The following is a 10,038-nucleotide window of genomic DNA, read 5'->3' as shown; positions in this document are numbered from 1 at the left end:
GGGTTGCCAAGAGTGGGACATAACTGGGCGGCTTCACTAAGCCTGTAAGCCACATCTACTGAGCCTATGCTCCACAACTACAGAGTCAATGCAACAAGGAGATCCCACATGATGACGCAATGAAAATCCAGTGTGCCTCAGCTAAGACCGAACACAGCCAAATAAATAAACAATTTTTTAAAAATAAAGTAAAATAAAATTAAAGTACAAAATAAAATATTTCTCTGGTCTTTTTGTGTTACTGAAGGTTTCGGGGTATTTTTTATTCTATCTAAACACTTCTGGGAGTGATATCTGAACTCCCTATGACATAAAACAACCAAATGAATGAACAAATGGACCTTGTGTTTTCATTTCGTTTCTTTTTTATTTATCTATTTATCAACAGTATAAATCCAAATGATAATTTCAATTCAACATGAGTGAATCAGTGCTAAAAAAGAGTGAGCTGAAATACTTATCACCAAAAAAATAAAGAAACGTGATTTTTTTATTAGCTCATGAACTTTTATTATGAAGTAAATATACAGTGTTTAATCCTGATTTTTTATTCAGTTATTAAAAATAGAATACAGACTCCCATTATTACCTCTGTGTGTCCCAAGAATAGACTCTAAACTCTTCTGTTTTATTTTAAGAAATAAGGAAGGAAGAAACAGAAGCCAAATGATGATGTTTCATCACCAGGACCTCCATCTGTGATTATCACACCTACAGGTGAACTGAAATAACCTGCCAATATAAATGAATGTGCATGCATTCTTTTTTTAATTAATTAGCTTATTTTAATTTAATTTAAAAGCATTACAATATTGTAATGGTTTTTGCCATACATCAATATGAATTGGCCATAGGCATACTTGTGTTCCCTCCATCCTGAAACCCCCTCTCACATCTTTCCCCACCCCATCCCTCCAGGTTTTCACAGAGCACCGCCTTTGGGTGCCCTGCATGATACATCAAACTCCCACTATCTGTTTTACATATGGTAATGTATATGTTTCAATGCTAGTCTCTCAAATCAAAAAAACAGTGGTTAGCTACCACAAAGTAGGTGGCAATGCCTTAACCACATGCGTGTTGTCAAGCCCGAGAGCCTCTTCCAACTTTGTCAAAGGAAGTTCTCACCTTTTCTCCTTTCATACAACATGCACATGTTCTTTTAATTGATTAATTAAGCTCTCTTTTTCTTGACATGGACTGGTTCTTTATTTAAACCAGTAAAATATCAAGGCCAGATCAGTATCAACTTGTTGACTGGCTTCAATATTTGAAGTGCCAGAAGGATAACAAAGCTTTCTGCAATGGCTTTATGAAACTGTATTGATAAAGATGACTTTGGATGAAGGTACATTCCCACTGGTACAGCCAATTTAGAGCAAAAGTGTTAGGTAGCAATTCTCCACTGTCTTTAAAAAAGTTACCTTCTTTACCCTTTCTGGGTTTCCTTGGTGGTTCAGATGGTAAAGAATCCACCTGCAATGCAGGAGACCTGAGTTCAGTCCCTGGGTTGGGAAGATCCCCTGGAGAAGGGAATGGCAACCCACTCCAATATTCTTGCCTGGAGAATTCCATGGACAGAGGAGCATGGCAGGCTACAGTCCATGAGGTCGCAAAGAGTCAGACACGACTGAGCAACTAACACTTGAGAACTTGAACCCTCTTTCTAGAATCTTAATTCTAGAAGGACCCAGTACAGTTCTACTATTGTGCCCTTCCTTTCTTTCTAGGATGACAAATTAGACGTGGAGGCATGTCTGGGAGTCTGTAAGAAATTCCCAAATCATTGAAACACCTAAAAAGTTTTGTTTTGTTTTTTATAAATACAGATGCAGATTCATGTCATTAGACCTTCTGACTCCTCCACAAGTCTGGGGTAAGGCCCTGAAATCTGTATGCTTAACAAGTACCCTAGGGGCTTGGGATGATCAGCTGGATTTGGGAACCACTAATCTATGAATTCATTCTTGTCAAGAGTTTAAAACTTCATGATTAGCCTTCTCAGAGGATTTGCCTTTTAAGGAGCATCTTAGAGAAAGGCAGTGCTTGACTGAAAGGAATAAATCAGAGCAAAAAGTGGAGAGAATGTGGGGAAATCGGACAATCCATGTCCAACTTATCAAATCAAACCCCACAGAAATCATCTTACTCCATCTGCCCTTTGAGGTTCACTGAGGTCATTTGTGTCTGTCTCAATGTCCAAGATAAAGGAGAAATGGAAGAGAATAGCTGCCTCTCTTCCCTCCCTGGCAGCTCCCTCTTCCTCTTTATCCTCATCCTTTATTCTCCCTTCCTCTCTTTCATTTCAGAGATTTGTGTACTAATCCTTTCTTTTCCAAAAAAGAGAAACAATCATCACAAGATGCTATAATTTATAAAGGCATTCGAAGGCCAAAATTAAACTAAAGCACTCAAAATTAAACTGTATACATAAGGACAGAGAACCTAAAACAGCTCAGTTATAAAAGACTGCCAGAGGAGGCGGCAGCCACTTCCTCATGACTAACCCCAGACAAGTGGCCCCCATGCTCTGAAATTTCCTGCATGTGTCCTCTCTGCCCACACTCTGATGCAGGCAAACAATGCTGGGTCTTGGCACCCGTTGTTAAAAATAAACTGGGAGCTCTCAGAGGAAAGACAGTCTTCGCAGGGAGACACACCGTGAGGGCTTGAGCAAAGAAACTCTCCATCCCCAGCACTGGGAAATATCTCAATGGGCACAACTGGCCCACCAGTCCCCAGGAGAAACCCAGCCTGAGATCGTTGCTTCTGAGCCTTTCAAAGGAGCAATAAAGAAGCAATATTGTCAAGTTCCCTCTGTGATATTCATTTTTTATCTCGGGATTTTAAGGAGAGACCACATCAGCCCTGATGGGGGTTAGGAGTCAAGCACCTGTAATTTTCTTGCATTTGACACATGGGTTCAATAAAAGTCCCGGCAATTTTCTGAGGATATTTTTCTCTGCATCTTGAGCTCATGGGTAGTTTAAGGGAAGATTAATCCAAGGGCTTGCTGTATTATACTTAACCTCATTAAAATATTGCTTTGGAAGACATGTTTAATACCCAGGGATCTTGCTGATCCTCTTTATTAAGCCCTTTAAAGGAACTCCTTAAACAGTGAGCAGAGCTGAATATTACAGTTTTCATTTAAGTTCAAGCTTCACTTTACTACCAGGGTGCTTACCATCAAGGTTTGGTGATCCCTGAGGACATTGACACACAGGCTCTGTAATCTACATGTTATCCTGGACTTTTACAAGGATAGAGAGATGGGAAGGGTCTGTAGGAAGACAAAAGTAGCTGAATGGCCCTATCTCTCTCCTCAACCACACTAAGTGTTCCCACAGGATAGAACCCAAACTAGCAGAAGTTTATAAAGCACTTATTAGGTAAGCAATGTTCTGACTTATGTAAACCAACAATGTTTTGAGGTGGATGCTATTGGGAATTCTGTTTTACTGATGAGGAAACTGAGGTGAGTAACTTGCCCTGATAACTTGCCTGTGAGCCATGAAAAATTAACCACGTGGTCATTCATGGTGGTTTAGTTGCTAAGTCATGTCCGACTCTTGAGACCCCATGGACTGTAGCCTGCCAGGCTCCTCTGTCCATGGGATTTCCCAGGCAAGAATACTAGAGTGGCTTACCATTTCTTTCTTCAGGGGGTCTTCCCAACCCAGGAATCAAACCTGGGTCTACTGCATTGCAGGCAGACTCCTGCATGGCAGATGGATTCTTTACTGACTGAGCTACAGGGGAAGCTCTGTAATTCAGGGTATCACCAATTCATCAAATATCCCCCATGGCCCATCCAGCGCTGAAAGATCTACCTAGCTTGTTGTTGACATGTCATCCTTCCTTACTGAACTCCAATCTCTTGCCCCTGTGGTCCCTTTTCCATCTTAAAACCACAGGTGATCCTGAGGAGTGTCAACACTTCCCAGAAGAAAGGACTTTCCTTGCCTTCAGGAGAACCTGCTCCTTTTCTGGCTTTTTCCTAAGTCATCTTGAACAAATCTGAGCCTCCATACTCTTATTTTCAAATAAGATTGTTATGAAGCTCCAATGAGTTATGATTTTGAGAGTTCAGTGACAGCACGCTCAGTCATGTCTGACTCTTTGAGACACTTTAGACTGTAACCCACCAGGCTCCTCTGTCCATTGGATTTTTTAGGCAAGAATACTGGAGTGGGTTGCCATTTCCTTCTCCAGGGGATCTTCCTGACCTAGAGACCAAACCCAAGTCTCCTGCATTGCAGGCAGATTCCTTACCTGTTGAACCATCAGGGAAACCCCAACATACAGGAAAAACCAACTGTAAATTGTAAAATGCTGACCAACATTGGTCATAACTATCAATAAAAATGTAAGACATAATTCAATGGCCATGAAAGAAAACACAACCAGTTCTGACACAGTCAATATATTTGGTACAAAATCAGGTTATGTTGATAGTTGAATAAGGTAATAAAACAGGCTAAAATATAAATATATTCCTAGGACCCTGAGTCAGTAATATTGAGAGCAGGTAATGAATAAATCTTTGTCATCATCATAAGTTAATTCTGTATATTTTATAGCTTATAGAGCTCTTTGGTGATGGTGTTTATTTTATTATATAAAATATTGTCAAGTGGAATGTGTGAACCAGGAAAATGATTGCTATGGGCAGACATGTCCAGGTAAATATTCCCTGCAGTGGCCTAATTACAGCTCCTCAGGGCCTCCTGAGCCCTTAGAATAACCTGATTGACTTTTTGAAATGTGAAGGGAAGGGAATGAGACCAATAGAGGAATCTTAGAAATATTTCACCCATTCTCACTCCAAGTCTTCATTTTCAGATGTTTTTGAGAGCGTGGTCCTCTAGGAACTGTGTGTACTGTTTTCTATTGTCTGTGTAACTCACCAGGCTGAAAATAAAGATATGGACAGTTCACACCTGGTTTCCCAGGACCCTTTAGCTGTGGACTTCAGGAAGCTTCTTCTCAGGAGAAGAGATTTCTTTGGAGGATCCTGGGAAAAGAAGATTCACTCCATGATGGGAGGAGTATATATTTTAGATGGCATAGGCTCAAGTCTGTTTTTTAAAGAAGCCTCTTGAAGACCTCTAAGGCTTTGAGAGAGCAAGGAACAGGGTGGCAAGCATGTTGGTTAGGGTGTTTTCATCTGCAAATAATAGAGCACTCAACTAAAAGTTATAGTTTAAACAATATAGATATTTATAATGTTACATAATAATTAAATATGTATGGTACATAATAGGCTCTGTAGAAGTATTAATTGTCTTTATTGCCAGGAATAACAATAACAGTTACTATTGTGCACGCTTGTCACTCAGTCATGTCCAAATCTTTGTGACCCCACAGACTGCAGCCTGCCAGGCTCTTCTGTCCATGGAATCTTCCAAGCAAGAATACTGGAATGGGTTGCCATTTCCTCCGTCAGGAGACCTTCCTGACCTATGGCTCAAACCTGCATCTCCTGCGGTGGCAGGTGGATTCTTACCACTGAACCACTTGGGAAGCCCAAGGTTACTATTATTACTATTAAAGCTTCTGCCTGCAATGCAGGAGACCTGGGTTTGATCCCTGGGTCAGGAAGATCCCCTGGAGAAGGAAATGGCAACCCACTCCAGTATTCTTGCCTGGAGAATCCCACGGACGGAGAAGCCTGGTGGGCTACAGTCCACAGGGTTACAAAGAGTTGGATACGACTGAGCGACTTAACTTTCACTTTCACTTTCTTTCGCTATAACAAGTAAGTCAAGGCAAGGAAGTTCAAAGTTGGGTGCAACAACTCATGAACTTGGAGCTCTTCTTTGTGTTTTGACACCTAAAATGTGACATTGATGCCTCCCCTCATGACCTCAAAAAGGCTGCAATGGTTCCAGAGGTCATATGTTGACAAATCACATTCAGAAAACAGAAAAGGGATGCTTCCCATTTCTAGGAAGAAAAACCTTTTTTCCAAACCCTTATCAGACATTTCTTCAGGTTCCATGGGTCAATATTGAGTTACTTGCCTATATGCTAATTGTAAGGAAGACTGGGGAAAGAGTAACTGGTGTTCCCAGTGGTAAGAGCAGGGCTTGTCCAATAAAGAAAGGGCAAGGAAAACTCCTGGAAAGGCCACCCATTATATTCGGGTAGCTCTTCCACTAGAAACTGCTCAGAAAGTGTTGGAGAGCTATCAGTTCCTGTAAAACTGGGCCTTTTTTCAGAGGTAGTGAATTCCTAGAAGAAAAAATCTACTATTGGACAACCTGAGGTTGGCATGAGGAGCTTTATAATTTGGAGTCCATCTTTTCCTTTCTGCCTGTATTAGGAAAAGGCATTAGGAGCCTGAATGGAGGGTGTCACTCACTCCCCTAGTAAAGGATCATTATTACAGGAAAAGAATTCCTTGGGAAATGGCAACTTTTCTAATGGAAGCTCCTGTAAACAGAGCAGACCACTTCCATCATGGCACCCACCTGAGCCCATCACACAGACAGCCATGCAGGGCAGCAGGACCCCAGAGAAGAGGAACTCGGCAGAATTCACCGTTACTGGAGGACAGGGAATGATCAATGTCCAGCAGCTGTGGGAATCCTTATGACCACACCTTTCAATGTCTTTTAGCCTTATAAGCTCCAATGTTCAAAGAAAAAAACAGTGCCAGCTGCTGATGAAATGGAAGAAATACATCAATCTCTAGATGAAAATGTTGTTCTGCCAAGTCATTCCACCATGGAAATGACTGAATATTGAGGCAAGCTGGTTCAGACAGGTGATTTGAGGAAGCAGACATTGGGGGTTGGATTCCTATGGCTCCAGGGTGAAGTACTACTCAAGTTTATTTCCACAATACTCGCCCTTCAGGGGTGTTTATCAGTGATTAGTCTACAATCAGGCTGAGTGTATTAATGGAGAGTCTAGACCTCAGGGAGACCCAGGCAAGCAGTCGACTGAACGTGAACCTGAATGCCAACTACCACTATGTAGGAAGGACTAGTTCTTAACCAGCGAACCTGGCTCTGGTTAAGAACTAAGGCTCCATTACCAGGTTTTACATCAAGTCTCACTTATTAATGACATATGTGTGAACTCTGACCAATTACTTAACCTCTCTAAGCCTTAATATCCTTACATACAAAAAGAAATAATGCTTATACCTACCTTCCTTAGAGTGTTGATGAGAGGATTAAAATAATTACATATACATTTCTTAGACTAGTACCTTGCATATGTAAATATCAGTGACTCATTATTAGAGGGCAGGTGAGAAGACCTATAACTGGTCTGAAATCAAATAATGAATAACTGACTTGATTAAGGTGAGTCAGTTAACCTAAGGACACAATGCAAGCAGATGGGAAATCTTGTGGCAGGGCAGGGGGGGGGCGGGGATACAACCTTTTTTGCCCATGATATAAATTAATTTTATTCCGTTAATTGGGCTTTTGTAAGGCTACTTACTTCCCTGTGTTGGAGATGAAGGTCAAACATCTATGGAACAATTTGGAACATTTCTGAGATGTGCAGGGCAAAGAAGCCGAGCTGGAAAAGGTTGAATCCGTTGCAGAGTTGATTGCAATTCCTGCCAACCTGAATGGAGACAAGGCATGTGTGCTCTTTAACCTCCCTGATGTTTTCTTGAGAAACAAGACCTGTGTAATGTAAGGATGCACGTGGAAAGGAGGACAACAAGGATACCTGTGGAACCTGAAGGTATTGGAAAGATGAGGCAACCCTGAAAAGGAACGAAGCTCATGAGCTGGGAGGTTGTCAGGAGATCGAAGGCAATTCTAAATCTTGGTTACCTTGTCATGCCCTCAGCCCCTGAAGTCCATAGAGTTCTCCTAGTATAATGAGTCAGCATTTTACTCTCTCTCTTTTTTACCTCTCCCAGTGTGGCAAACAACTACCCATGGCATCTGGTTTCCACTTACTTATCACTCTGGTTTCCACTTATTTATCACTCTGGTTTACTCAAGATGTCTGCTTACTCATCATTTCTCTTGTTCATGATCCTTCATGGCCCATCTGTACTACAACCTTACTGGCTTCATTGTCTAGGTTTCATTTCAGAAATTCAGATTAATCCAATTTAATCCTCATCATTCTGGTTGAACAACATTCTTGCTCCACACCTCATAGCTTATAGATTGTCCTTGGCCTGATGGCCACATCTGGTCTAGTCAGCCAAGGCCAAGAAGACAAGCCAATGTCTTGGCCAAGTCACATTGTGACAGGAACATATTTGCCTAAAGAACTGCCTAGAATGTTTCTTCAATGAGGAAGGAAGATGGCCTCTGAAAGAGGACCCTAAACTTTAGAGGCACCCTGAAGCTTGGACTAAACTCTGCAGCAAGTTTCTCAAACTAGAAACTAGATCTAAGTAGGAGGAAATCATCTAAGATCTTTTAAATTCAGAAAAGGCTTGAGTTTTTGTGCAAAAAGGACTTTAGCACTTGACTGAGCATAAAAGTACCTTCAGAGGGCCAGTTACAGAGACAAAACCAGACAATACCAAATCAAGCCTCCTCAGCACTGGAAGAGAGGAAAACCGTAATTTGGTACCAACTTTACATTAGAATAAAGACCTTTGGGAGTTTAGTGAAGCAAGTTGACACTTCTATTGGGATAGGAGATAACAAAGCTATTTTTGTTGTTGTTCAGTTGCTCAGTCATGTCTAACTCTTTGTGACCTCATGAACTGCAGCACACCAGGCCTCCCTGTCCTTCACCATCTCCTGGAACTTGCTCAAACTCATGTCCATTGAGTTGGTGATGCCATCCAACCATCTTATCCTCTGTCATCCCCTTCTCCTGCCTTCAATCTTTCCCAGCATCAGGGTCTTTTGCAATGAGTTGGCCCTTCACATCAGATGGCCAAAGTATTGGAGCTTCAGCTTTAGCATCGGTCCTTCCAATGAATATTCTGGATTGATTTCCTTTAGGATGAACTGGTTTGATCTCCTTGCAGTCCAAGGGACTTTCAAGAGTCTTCTCTAACACCACAGTTCAAAAACATCAGTTCTTCAGTGCTCTGCCTTTTTTATAGTCCAACTCTCACATCCATACATGACTAATGGAAAAACGATAGCTTTGAATAGACAGACCTTTGTTGGCAAGTAATGTCCCTGCTTTTTTCAAACACTGTCTAGGTTTGTCAAAACTTTTCTTCCAAGAAGCAAGTGTCTTTTAATTTCATGGCTGCAGTCACCATCCACAGTGACTTTGGAGCCCAAGAAAATAAAGTCTGTCACTGTTTCCATTGTTTCCCCATCTATTTGCCATGATGCGATGGAACTGGATGCTACAATCTTGGTTTTTTGAATGTTGCATTTTAAGCCAGCTTTTTCACTCTCTTCTCTCACCTTCATCAAGAGGCTCTTTAGTTCTTCTTCTCTTTCTGCCTTAAGGATGGTGTCATCTGCATATCTGAGGTTATTCAGAGAATTTATTATTATTGTGTCATTTTTCCATATATATTTTTATTGAAGTGTAATTGCTTTACAATGTTGCATTCATTTCTGCTGTACAATGAAGTGAATCAGCTATATGTACACACATATCCCCTCCCTCCTGGACCTCCCTGCCGCCCTCCACCCATCCCACTCATCGGGGTCATCACAGAGCACCGAGTTGAGCTCCCTATGCTATACAGCAACTTCCCACAAGCTCTCTGTTTTACACATGGTAGTGTGTATATGTCGAAACTGCTCCCAGTTCGTCCCGCCCTCTCCTTCCCCATCTGCGTCCACAAGTCTGTTCCCTGTGTCTGTGTCTCCATTCCTGCCCTGGAAATGGGCTCCTCTGCACCACTTTTCTAAATGAATGGATAAAGACGCTACGGTATATATATACAACGGAATAGTATTTCATATACCTTAAATGTTCTTATTTATCACTTTTTAAATCTTCATGTGTGAAAGTTACAGTCTGTCTTACCAATGCTGAGGGACAGATCAAGGTACGGGAAGAGAGATACATGCCCAGGGTGAGAGTCACCGGGAGAAGGCAAATCTCAGCACTTCTTGTCCTTGTTCT

The 10,038-nt window shown here is 41.5% G+C and overlaps 1 non-coding gene across 1 annotated transcript; it reads right to left on the bottom strand.

Annotated features, from left to right (window-relative positions):
• Window positions 1-1,024: 1,024 nt before the first annotated feature.
• Window positions 1,025-1,150, bottom strand: LOC147359187 (U6atac minor spliceosomal RNA). The gene has a single exon (XR_015141372.1). It is a non-coding gene; the product is annotated as a U6atac minor spliceosomal RNA (small nuclear RNA).
• Between the last annotated feature and the right edge of the window lie 8,888 nt (window positions 1,151-10,038).

This window comes from Bos grunniens, chromosome 14, assembly GCF_055505025.1.
Source record: "Bos grunniens cultivar Pamir isolate PY7600 chromosome 14, Bosgru_T2T1.0, whole genome shotgun sequence".
NCBI classification, from domain to species: Eukaryota; Metazoa; Chordata; class Mammalia; order Artiodactyla; family Bovidae; genus Bos; species Bos grunniens.
The sequence above is the reverse complement of the archived record's forward strand: the minus strand, read 5'-3'. Positions and strand labels throughout refer to the sequence as shown.